Source organism: Leiobunum rupestre, chromosome 2, assembly GCF_980474605.1.
Source record: "Leiobunum rupestre chromosome 2, qqLeiRupe1.1.hap1, whole genome shotgun sequence".
Taxonomy (NCBI): domain Eukaryota; kingdom Metazoa; phylum Arthropoda; class Arachnida; order Opiliones; family Sclerosomatidae; genus Leiobunum; species Leiobunum rupestre.
This window is the reverse complement of record NC_143385.1, coordinates 77,989,857-78,003,135: the sequence shown is the minus strand read 5'-3', so window position 1 is coordinate 78,003,135 and position 13,279 is coordinate 77,989,857. Positions and strand designations below refer to the sequence as shown.

At 36.4% G+C, this 13,279-nt stretch overlaps 1 protein-coding gene across 2 annotated transcripts in view; it reads right to left on the bottom strand.

Annotated features, from left to right (window-relative positions):
• The window catches only part of LOC149959072 (uncharacterized), a 29,401-nt gene extending 17,765 nt beyond the window's left edge, over positions 1–11,636 (bottom strand). The window contains exons 1-2 of one of the 2 annotated variants that reach the window (XM_090166409.1): positions 11,519–11,636; positions 9,261–9,333 (exon numbers count right to left, since the gene is read on the bottom strand). The gene's annotated coding sequence lies outside the window, so the exon portion shown is untranslated. The remainder of the gene's footprint in view (positions 1–9,260; positions 9,334–11,518) is intronic. The other variant, XM_090166410.1, reaches the window with a different exon arrangement.
• Positions 11,637–13,279: the final 1,643 nt, after the last annotated feature.

Genomic DNA, 13,279 nt, shown 5'->3' with positions numbered 1-13,279 from the left:
TTAAATTACAGTGATTCGCAAACCTTGACGATATGATAATTTGGGTACTATAGGAAATATCTAATTGCTATGAAGGTAAAATAATGCCTAACAAGTTGAGAAGAGACCTACCTTACTAATTTGTGTTTTAAAAAATGGGACTGTTTACATCTAAAATAAAAAGTTACGTTTTCTCGTATTTGAGCTACTATGATTTGTCACTTATATTTTTGTTCATTTCGGTGTAGATTCTGGTCGGGCAACTCATGTAATTTTCTGCGTACTTGCGGTAATTGACATTATATTTCATTTTATAATTATATTTTATGGGCAACTTAATGTATTTTTCAAGACGTTTTTAACATTTTCGCTCACATCTAGTAATTTTTCGGTTAATTTTGGGTCACTTTTACACGCCAGTTAATCTCTTCTGGTCATTAAGTTAATTATAGTTTGTTTTAAAAGTTATTACGAATGTTAAGCCAGTTAAATCATTGAAATTGTGTGGACTAAAACTATCATTACTATTAGTACTATCATTGTACTCACTGCTGCATTAATAAAGCTTTGGGCCCATTCGACCGAAATCCCATTCGTTCGAAACGATTTAACATTGAGTCCCAATCGATCGAAAATACCCCGATTGTGCGGTTTACAGCCCAATTTTGCACGTTTATATTATTTCTTATAGTACATGAAATTATTCGCATTATTGTATTCTTGATATAAATAAAGTTCAAAGCATAATGTAACCTTTTTAAGGAATTCGTCATACAATTGATGGACGGAAATATTCCTAGCCCTTGCTCAAAGATATTAATTCACCAAGGCGGGGGAAGATGGCGACAAAATGCGAGTCGTGGCCTTTCGTGGCGTGAATTAAATCTGAGAGAGGGGGTTACTTACGGGGGAAAGAAAAAGGGAGGAGATTCGAATTCAGAATGGAAACCCGTTGTCTTTAGTCAATCACAAAATCTTTATTTAACACTTATAGATAAACACTACACAAAATAATAAAATTTGGGGGAAAACAGATATTATGGTTCTTTTGATTAGTAGGATAGTTAGGCCATCACTATTACTATTTATTATTTTTAAGCGGGGATAACATGCACAATAGATATAAAAATTAAAACACTCTGACTAATTGGTTAATTAAAAGTTTTTCTTACGGTTCTCAATAGGATCAGTCCCAACTTCTCTTCATTCTGACATTCTGATCCGCGGGGGGAAATAAAATGAGGGATCGGATCTCATATCGTCGGATGCTGACTCTCGGAATCATATGTAGAGTAATATATCTAATTTGAAAAACGTCGATTCTCTCAATATTTAAAATTTCATAACTTTTATAATGGATGAGCTCACCGGCTACAAATTCGCTAGTAGATAGGTCTATTAGAGTAGAGTAATATATCTAAAAACCAAGATGGTGGCGTGCGCGGATTTCGAAATATAACCCGCTAAAGTATAGACCCCGGCTTTAATTTGAAAAACCTCGATTCTCTCAATATTTAAAATTTCATAACTTTTATAATGGATGAGCTCACCGGCTACAAATTCGCTAGTAGATAGGTCTATTAGAGTAGAGTAATATATGTAAAAACCAAGATGGTGGCGTGCGCGGATTTCGAAATATAACCCGCTAAAGTATAGACCCCGGCCTTAATTTGAAAAACGTCGATTCTCTCAATATTTAAAATTTCATAACTTTTATAATGTATGAGCTCATCGGCTACAAATTCGCTAGTAGATAGGTCTATTAGAGTAGAGTAATTTATCTAAAAATCAAGATGGTATCGTGCGCGGATTTCGAAATATAACCCGCTAAAGTATAGACCCCGGCTTTAATTTGAAAAACGTGGATTTTCTCAATATTTAAAATTTCATAACTTTGTATTTACGTTCTCCTTCCTTCCGAGTTTGTTTTTTTTAAGCATTAAAGTTTGTAAAATTATCTTTAAAAGAATGATCGGCAAATGTGTCTTCGTGTTACTTATTTTTAGCCATTTTAGTTCTATAGTTAGATAATTTTTCGTGATTTGTAAGCTTACTTTCGTTTATTAGGTGGGGTGGCGGAGTGGTTAGCACTTTCGCCTAGCAGCAAGAGGAGCCGGGCTCGATCCCAGCTTGTGGCACTGGGTGAAAACTCGGAACAACTCTTTCTGCGTTGAGTTTGCAAGTTCTCTCCCCACTGGTTTAAGGGGTTTTCCCTCGAGTTCTTCGGTTTCCCTTTCCATAAAAACTTGTCGAGGTTAACGGTAATAGTTAGTGTAGGGAGCTGTTGGCTCGATCTCGTGGCTTGCAGGGCTTGCCACCATCCTCCTACGCATTGTAACCCGGCCACCTGAATTAATGGCTTCAAAAGTCGCATGATGACTTAGGCCTTGGGTGGTGCCTTGGGTATTAGCCTAGCTGATTATTATTATTATTATTATTTAAAAATTTGCATAGCTACCGCCATCTATGGTAGTTTTTCGTTGTTTAGTATAGTTCAACATTTTTTTGTTAATTTCGCGAGTACCACGATATCTCAAATGTTCCTCTGATAAAATCTATTTCGGCGAAATGACGGCGATTCGGAAGATCGGTGATCATCGGCGAATTAACTCGTTCGAGGGGCCTCATGAAACGGCTCTGGTTGACTGTCCGAAGATTTAGTTTCATCATTGGTGGATTTTGGAGTATTGTGGGGTCTGACGGGCGAGACCGCGCATGGATGGCGGACGGTCATTCCGGACTTGGGCTCCGGAAGTTCATCTAATCTGTCGAGAGAATCCAAAATTCTTCTGTATTTTTGGGGCTCTGTCTCCTGGTTTTGTTCCGGGGATTTGTGGGGCGGATCGGAAATAAAAAGTAATTGGTGACCTCCCATATTATTGGGGTCATTGGTGCACATAGGACTCGTGTCCTGTCATGGGACGTATGACGTGGTCTGACTTACGAAAGGTTCCTTGGGGTTGGTTCCGCGTGATTGCGGGGGTCTCAGAGTTCGTGGGGGAGAAGTCACGAGGTTATCCTTATTTTGTTGTCAAGCGAAAATGTCCCGGCACGCCGTGAGTAGTGGCTCACTCCTGTAATCCCAGGCATCCGGGAGGCAGAGTTTGTGGATTGCCGTGTGAGGACGACCACCAATCCCCTACCGGGTGGTCGGAATACTTCCGCCAAGGGTGTCCCCACCCCTGTCCCCACGTATCCCCCCGTTGGCGTGGCCGTTACACATATCTCGCCCTGATTAATCAGTTATTGTGTGTGTGCTGGTGTCTAAGGCCTCTGGTCGACACCGATGTGTGTGTGTCTCAAAAAAAAATGTCCCGGCACACTTTCGACCTATGACCTGGCCTTGGAAAATGTCCGCTTTTTGTTGGATTCGGGTTACCTGATAGTGGGCTAAAGGCCCGCTAACATGACAATAGTTCCATGGGAACGCTGTGAGTTGAGGGGACCTTATCAGTTTGGTTTGGAAAGTTTTCTAGGAAAACCTGGGTCGGGGGCCGGCTCGGAATTTACTGCACCGTGGGCCGAGGACAGAAGGAAAATACGCCAATTAGCTCTATAATGCGAGGGTTCTAATCTTAGTATTGCTGAAGGCAGGAATTTCGTTTATAATAGACCCATAACAAAAGAGGGGCCGCAGACGAGGCTTAAGTGAGACCTTTGGACGGAACATCCTGTTTGTGACGTTTTGAACCACGTGACCGCCATTGAAATATACAGGCGGAAGTAAGGAAACGGATGTTCCGTCCAAATGCTGAGTTGCCAGGTAAATATGTTAATTTTCGGCCCCCCAACTTTCAACATGGGTCTATTTATTTTAAGAGAACGTTTAATTGATTAACTTAATTTTTATATTTAAGGGTAGGTTAGACCAGATCCTATGAGCTACGTAAATTATACGGGATTCCTATGTACCAGTCATAAATATTTAAGTCTTTAAGTTTTAAGTTAATTTTAATTATTTCTAACTCGCGGGGGTTTATTTTATGTATTAGATCTTAAAATTATAAGACGTTTGGTATATGGTACGTTACGAGGGGTTAAGAATATCCATTGAAATTGATTAAATTAATACAAAACAATATGTTCAAGACCAGATTGCGGGGGAAAATTAACCTGAAGGGTTACAATAAATATCTTTAAAAAAGCGCGCCACCCTAGGGAAGTGAGAGACTAACCTAACCTAACCTAACCTAGCCTATACTACGTCCAAGTGACATCGTGGAACCCCATGGCAGAAGTAAAAAACAAAATAAAAAGTCCCAATGAACCGAATCCGCCTTTTGGGCTTTATTTCGGAAACATATTGAATTCGGTCGAATGGGATTTCGATCGAATGGGAATATACCTTAATAAACGATTTAGATAATAATATTCAGTTATTATTAAAATTTTATATTTATAACTTATAAAATTGTGGAAAATATGTCTTTTACGTTGTAACTAGTGACATGTATTGATATTAGTTAGTTACTTCCTACAGACCACACTTATTTCTTTTCTTTTGTTCTTCGGGAGCGCTACTGCATTACACAAATCTCATTTTATAAACAATTTCAGCGATTTGACGGTTGTTAGGCTCCAACGGGATCTCGATCGAGAAACGGTTTCAAAGAATTTTTGGATTGCCTCCAAAATTCGTCTGTTGCTGACGTCACCCAGATGAGATCCCATTGATTTTCAATAGGATCTCATCTCAGTGACGTCACGATGTTCGTTAGCAACGAAGTTACCAACCTTAGCCCTTAGCAACCACAGCGTATCGAGGCAACCTTTTATAGCCTAAAATTTACTAACCTTGGTTAGGCTCAACTTTTTAAAGTTCAATTACAATTTATTTAAATTAGCTACTGGTTGTTTTTACCCAGTAAATAATTAATTACACGTACTTCATACAAAACGTATCACAGGAAAAGTTTCTACTTTCTAGAAGCTGCAAAGTCCTAAAATCAGGGTTAAACTCGATATATTTCCTTTACCGGACAGATACTATTTAGGCATTTTACGGAGCCTGATGGAGACGCCTACGAACTGCGTAATTAAGAATCTTAAAAGTAATATAATTGAAGATTAAAGATGCTTAGGTACATCTTTGGAACGAAATAGGTAAAATATAGAAATATTCATCACAATGCCTTCGTGTTGCGTACCATATTATACATCAAACCATGTAAATAGAAAAAATCTAACTTTTCACAAGTTTACTAGCGAAGAAAGCCTTAGAAGTTTATCGTTAAAAATTATTAGTCGGGATGATTTTGTACCAAAAGATACACAAAGATGGTCTGCAGTCTGCATTTCAAGGAGGATGATTTCTGTTCAGGTTTGTACCTTTATTGACGGCTTTTAAAATTCATTTTGCACTTGAAAATACCTCTACATGTTATGGTCAAAAAAGCACGCAAAGAAGGTGTCCATTGAATTGGGAATAATACTGCTAGAATTACAATTACGATTTTGGTTGCCATGGTTACGCGGGACCTGTTTTGATACGACTGTACGAAATTCATCTTTATAATTAGGCGGTAGCGCCATCTATATTTTGTAAAGTTATATGGCTAAAAATAAATAATTATTAGCTAACTCCCCGTAACTTGAGTTAAAAAGGATCATGTTGACAGAATAAAATTATTTTTAAACAACTTCAAAGGTTTGTTCGTTACGAGTAATCATACATTTCAATTTCGCATCAGATTCGCGAAAAAATTCCAAATGCCATATAGTTGCCACCACTAGAGACAGATGCCGCCACGGTAGAACGATAAAGTTGATAAAGTCTCCTTATTGAAAGAAATTGGTCCCGCGCTAGCCAGATTTAGTTGTACCTCTATTTATTCCCAAAATGTTAAAATAATATATTTACCCCGAAGTTACATTGAATCTTCTTTTCACTTTTTGTTTTATTTATTTTCAAGTGTTTCAAGTATTACGCAATAATACTATGTTGCTGGCAGCATCTAGAGGAAGTTCTTGGTTTATAATATATAAACACCGTTAAAAAATTATAATATTTAAAAAAATATTATACTATTATTTAAATATTAACCTACTTTTGGTTCAATTAAATGTTTTTAAAATAATTTTAAAAAAGTTGTTTTTAGTTGATTTTTCCTATCTGACTAACGTTACATTTTGGTCGTAGCGGAGCCCTGGCGGGAAAATATATACACGGTAAATTCAGGCGATTGGCGGGAGCGCTAAAGCGTGGTACACGCGATCGAAGTTGGCCGTGATCACGCTCATAGCGGCCCTGGCATAGATTTCCCTCCGGTTCGCCGAATTAAGTGGAATGGAATAACGTGGAATATATCAGGCCACTTGAATTACGTGAAGTCGGAATGACGTGCCACCTGGTGAAAAATTCAAAAACTGGAATAACGTGGAAAATGTTCAAACCGGAATAATGTTAAAACTGGAATAACGTGGAAAATGTCAAAACTGAAATAACGTGGAAAATGTTCAAACCGGAATAATGTGAAATCGAAATAACGTGGAAAATGTCAAAACTGGAATAACGTGGAAAATGTTCAAACCGGAATAATGTGAAATCAAAATAACGTGGAAAATGTCAAAACTTGAATAACGTGGAAAATGTCAAAACTGGAATAACGTGGAAAATGTTAAAACTGGAATAACGTGGAATCGGAATAAAAAGATAATGGCGGGATCGACTTCGACAATTTACATTGATTTATGCTTATTCGAAATCTTTACCGAATACCATTCGTCGAGATCTCGAAGTTCGAAATGTAGTTTTCGATCGGAAATTGGATTTCGTATATTTACAGAATATGCCCCCAAGTCTCGCGGTTTAATTTTATTCTCGTAGACCTATGTTTTCTAGTATTTCATAAGATTTATCATAACTATAATTTTGTTAGTGTTTAGCCCTCCTGCATGACAGGTGAGTGTTCTACCCCAGAACCACCGATACATGTTACGCTTCACTGAAAATTATAAACTCAGCTTAAGCGGAAGAGTATATTAATAGTTTTTAAAGTCTTAAATTTTTTACGTATGAAATTATAAAGGTCAAATCTTGTTTTAGCGCAATCAGCAGAGATAAGATGGTTAAAGGGTAGAACCCGTGGGTGGTCCACTTAGTTAGTTTTTTGTAATTTGTTACGGGTTTTCTTATCGACTTTGATATAGTTGTATTAATGTGGTGGCGTTGGTTTAGCGTTTATTGATATACGAGCTGCGTTTAGTCAAGTGACTTTCTGTGCTTTGTTAATGGTAAGGTTTTTGCTTCTTGTTAATACACTTGGTGTGGATATTTGGATATCTACGATTCCTAATGCAGTCATTGATTTCCTGGGTGTGAGAGTCATTATATGAAATAGGAAATTGGACGGCATTGGTCTTTTTTACGCGGTATGTGTCACAACATCAACAGGAAGTCTACGAGTCGTCCACTACCAGATGTCGAATATAGCTATTCTACGGTATCAAGGGCGAGTGTTGAAATAACATGAGCGTTAAAGATGCGGCAAGTATTTCGTAAGCGAGAAAAATACAAATACCATCTGTAGATATTTATTTCATTAAAATTTGCTTCGTATTATATTTAACTGATAATCGTGTACTGTAAATTCAATTGTGCATTTTTTTAGTACGTCTAAATCACCGTTGTAACTACTTAATTTATAATATTCTGAATAATTTAAACTTGGTTGTTTCGTCTCAATTATTTTAATTATAATTAAAATTTTATACCGGGCGGGATTGAACCGGGATGACGTTTTTAGTAAAAAACTCTGAATTGCGGAGATATATCTTTAAGGATCATCTCGAGAAATTAATACCACTAGGGACGATTCTTCCGAGGGGAGGTATATTTTGGCTTGCCAACTTGTTATTAACTACGTAAATGTAGTTGAAGTGGTCTGAATTGGGAAAACGTTATAATCGCATATGACCCACATGAATAGACAACAAAATGAAATTGGCACATAATTGTCCATATTTTTACATCTCACAGATCTTTGTCATAGCCTCCTTTATTTAATTTGGGATGCGGGAAAGTAGGCTTGTGTCAAGTGACTGAAAGGGATGAGCCTCCTAAAATTCAGCCCGAACCTTGCCAACGATTCTGTGGACTTTTAACAATTTTTTTTTATGAAACGGTAAAATTATTTAATGCCTAAAAAGCCTTAATGAGCAAAGTTATCTTTGAACATTCATATAATACGTTTACCAATAGCCTTATACTTAATCTTCATTCTATGCTTATTGGTTTCATCAAGAACGTATATATGTATAAGAACGTTGAACAAAAGGCATCACTTGGGCCGTGATTTAATCGGTTTCAGAATAACTCCGCCCTAAAATCCACGTGCAGCGCGCGCTTGAGCTAGAAACGGTTTAACCTTTAGCGCGTGCCGCACGCGGTTTTTTGGGCGGAGTTATTCTTTAACCGATTGCATCATGGCACCAGGCGCCAACGTTCTTATACATATATACGTTCTTGGTTTCATATATATATATATATATATATATATATGCCATAACATATAGCTTTTAAGGATAAAAAGTCAATTTTCGACTTTCAAGAATTATTCCGTATTTTTGTAAATATATAATTATAATTCAAATAAATTATTGTTATTATTAGATTTGGCACACAATTACTACAACCAGAAGTGAATAATATGTCACTGACAGAGAGAGGTATCCTTCTGCCTATCCTGCTAAATGTTATTGGCCTAAGACCAAAAATATTACGGGTTCTCATTCTGACTTTATTATGCTTTCCGTGAAAAACACGATAGGCATTTTCATAAAATTAGTGGCCTTCTTGTTTACTGTTTTTTTCACACTTCTACAATGCTTCTACAACTCTCCCACTAAAGAAGGCTAATGAATTCGTCCATAGGCTTGACTGCACTATCTCGAGAACAAGCTCGGGCAGTCGTAGCGCATTAATTGAAAGACCCTTTTTTGATTTACATTGATAGTCGGAATTCCCTAGATAAAAGGGGAAATGTGATACGGTGTGGAGGAAAATTGGCGCCCATTGAAAACTGCCAAAGATTCATGTTTTATTTTAACGGTCTGAATGAATACTTCTCTTGTAAAAACATTTTATATACTTCTGCTACAACCAATTTCTTCAATATTTTATACTCCCATTAATTTTTTTGTGGTTTCCAAAGACACAATATAGCGCCACATAACGGTGCCGCCCGTTTTCAACTCGATAATATCAGAGGTTAAGCGACCAAAGCCTCGGTAGTTCATAAACTCTCTCACGATAAAAATAAAATATTTAATGGTGCACGTACCTGAAAAACGTTATTCAACGATAAAATTAAAGTTTTTAACACATTATTCTGGTCGTTTTGTCTTCAACGGCGACTATTTTAAGAAAAAAAATAGAGTTATCATTCAATTTTGTCACGGCCAAAATGCCGTTACCTCATTCTTCTCTCGATTAGATTAGATTCCTTTAAATTTGTGTCAAGGATTGCCTTAAGTACTACTTTCGTTATAATTGAACTATCTAACGTTAAATAAATATAAAACAATTTATTGACGTTAATTTAAGATTAAACAATTTATAGACGTTAATTTAAGATTAAACAATTTATTGACGTTAATTTAAGATTAAACAATTTATTAAAGTTAATTTAAGATTAAACAATTTATTATAGTTAATTAAAAATTAAACGATTTATTAACGTTAAGAAAAAGATTAAACAATTTATTAACTTTAATTAAAGATTAAACAATTTATTAACGTTAATTAAAGATTAAACGATTTATTAACGTTAATTAAAGATTAAACGATTTATTAACGTTAATTAAAGATTAAACGATTTATTAACGTTAATTAAAGATTAAACGATTTATTAACGTTAATTATTGAATAAACAAATTATTAATGTTAAAGATTAAATAAATTTAGCAACGTTAATAGTAGAAATACGAGACGAGTCGATAATTCTCCGACGATTCCAGACTCGTCTCGGCCAATGAGGAGACGGAGGCCGTTTTTTCGAGTAACAAAGGGTTTTTTGATTGCTTCTGGGGTTTTCGAGAGCGCTGAAGTTTATATTTTAAGTCACGTATATTTACCTCATTTAAAATCATTTCGCGATCTCTTCATATTTAACATACCAGAAAAGTAATCAATTACCATTATTGGCCACTAGGGAGCGTTGTTTTAAGTTAAAATTCAAAATCGCTTATATTAACTATCAGCGTAGTCTTGTAATACATCAATTAAAAACATTTCGCGATCTCTTGGTCTAACAACAACAAAAAACAATTTTCAATTGTCAAAATCGGCCACCAGGAGACGTTGTGAGAAAATTTACCCATTTTGATGCAATTGGAATATTTTACAAAACGGAATTACCTCCTTGGAAATACGGGAAAACGTTTCGCTACTCCAACTATATTTACACTTGTTCTTCATCCACTCGTGTGAATGAAGAAATAGAGCAGTTTCTCTCTGTGTGTGTGTCTTCGCCCTCTCCCCCCCCCCCCCAAACGACCTTCACAGACTCAAGAGCCATAAATCTTATGGAAAAGGCTTAGTCATAAGGCCTAGTTATAATTATTGATCCTAAGTTTATCGTTTAAAGTTATTAAGTTATAATAAGCCACTGTCCCTAAATGGCCGAATGTAATGTTAAAAAGTGCTTTTTTAATTATAATAAGACGGGAAAACTAATCACCGCTGGCAAAGCTGGAATCAGGAAAATTATTCAGTCAAGTATTAATAGGCAGGATAATTTGCATGAAGATTTGAATAACCAATTAAGAGCTAATGGTAATTTTAAAATATTGTATCACAAAACTTGTATTTCAAATTACAACTCCAAAGAACATATCAAACGCCACTTAAAGAAATTGGCCAGCGACTTCAATTTCAGAACCACCACGTAGACGTTCAAGTTCAATAGCGTTTAACTTTAAAGACAATTGTTTAATTTGCGGGGAGATTTGTGAGCCTCCGAATCCGAAAAATCCTAATAGATGGAGAGCCACTAGCCAATGTCGAACATTAGAAATGAGAGACAGCGTTTTGAAGGTTTGTGAAATGAGAACTGACGATCTCTCAAACATTGTTCGTAATCGCGTGTTAGGTGCTATGTCAGATCTTCATGCAGCAGACGCCCAATAGACGAGTAAAGAAATTGTTTGCCAGTTTTTCATTAATTTTCACGGGGAAGGTATTTTGAAACAGAGGGAAGAAAATGGGGGTTATCCAGCCTAGACACGTAATATTTGTGATGGTAGCGGCATCTTACGGCTGATTCTTGCAACTATAAACCTATTTTCATTGGTCTATGAACGTCGGCTGCTTATGTTGTCATTTTTTGATTACGATATACATGAAAGATCTCTTATCGTTTTACTATTATTATTAGTTTAAATTAGCTTTGTTAAATGAGTTTCCAGGGTGGTTCCCAGTTGTTGCCTTAAAGGTTGTAAAAGCTTTCCTTTTGGTAAACTGAAATCTTCATTTAAAATCACTTTCAAAGCAAACCTACATTGAAAGATGCATTAAATTTAGATTTTAATATTATCATACCATGTTTTTTTAGTTGTTAAGTTAATCTCCAGAAACTACGTTTTTCTTTTTTCGAAACCGTTTTAATCATTAACACTCAATATTTAAATAAATTAGTTTAAGATGTGGAACACTGAACCGCCACTTCGCCGGAACATTTTGTAAAAGTGTACAAGTAGGATAATTTACGTTCTGCGCAGACTCCCGTAATAGCCAATCAGGTTCTCCTTTCCTACCCACAATTCCCTCGGAAGTTCGTTAAAAATATTTCAAATGGAAAGCAGTTTTATTTACTCGTCTATACCACAGATTGTTACAGCAAATTCTTTGATTAACGTAAGATATTGGATTTAAGCAAGCCAACAGATAGCTCTTTGGATATCGAAAAAAAGCCTTTACTATATTGGTGTCCATTATCGAAGATAACCAAAAAAAATGTGGAATTCCGTCGAGGTTCACTTTGTTTTCCGAAGAACTTGGCCAAGACTGGATATGAATGATCAAGTAAAAAAATCAAAAAGGTCTCGCCTACTTCTTCAGCTACAAGAACATTTCGGAGAGCGGCTGCTAATTTTTAGGGTGAGTTGTTGCGCCAGTATCTTATGCCTTAGAAGCAATCTTCCCGAAGCTATGAAGTTAATTCAAACCGATGCCACTGACCAGTTGTCACGCTTGATAGACGAAATCAAAGCACAATCAAAAAGCCTTTCACCCAAAATTGATCAGTACAGCATTAATAATAATAATAATAATAATCAGCTAGGCTAATACCCAAGGCACCACCTTAGGCCTAAGTCATCAAGCGACTTTTAAAGCTAGTGACTGGACTATTGATAAAGCTATCGAATGTACCAGCGAGACTCTACTGAGGCTGATAAATGGAATACTTTCAACACCTACAGTTACAAGACAATCACTTAGTTTGGCTCAATCTATTCAGTCTTTGATTGATAAGTCTTTTAACCAAACTACGCTAGGTTTAGCAGTGAAACTACATAATCAGTTTGGGTCTCGAGATCTAATAAACACACTTCAAGCAAATGGATACATAACGTCATATGATGAAGTTAAGCGCTTTCATAAGTCGGCGGCTAAGTACGCGAGTGAAGATGAGATTGTCTCTGACGTTTTCCATGGTGAGGGACTTATTAGTGCTTAGTTCGACAACTTTGACTTACAAGTTGTCACACCAAATGGTGCGAGGGAAACCCACTGCGTGGCTGTAGAAATTGTTCAAAACAGTTCCGAAGCTTCTTTTATGACAACGGCTTCTAAGGTTTTGGACCTGAATATCCCTAGACTAAACCAACACCAAACGTCTAATCTAAATATCAAAGATTTATCGCCTACGTATCTTCATCGCTTAGCTCCATAACTACTATAACTAAATTTCTTGAAATATAAAAAAATTTAAAAGATCTGAGAAACCGTTACACGTTTTCAAACAACGCGTTATTTATTTTCGTGGATCACTTCTTTTAGTTGTGGAGAGATGGCGCGAAGTCGCGTTACGAACAACCCGCGTGACAATCCGGTACCAGGATAACCCCTTTTTTTACACCCCTCTTATTCTCCCGTTTGTGGGAGTTACTTGTTACGGATGGGGGCCCAGAATCATCGGACAAAAGTCCTCCTGTTACTAACTTACTATTCCTCCATGTGTTATGTGACAAAACCTTTTAGTAGAGTGGTCTGCTAGTTGGTCTGCTCTCACTCTGAAAGTTATCTCTCGAGTCTGCAATATTTTAGCGTATCTCCAGCAATATTCCTCGAGTGTACATA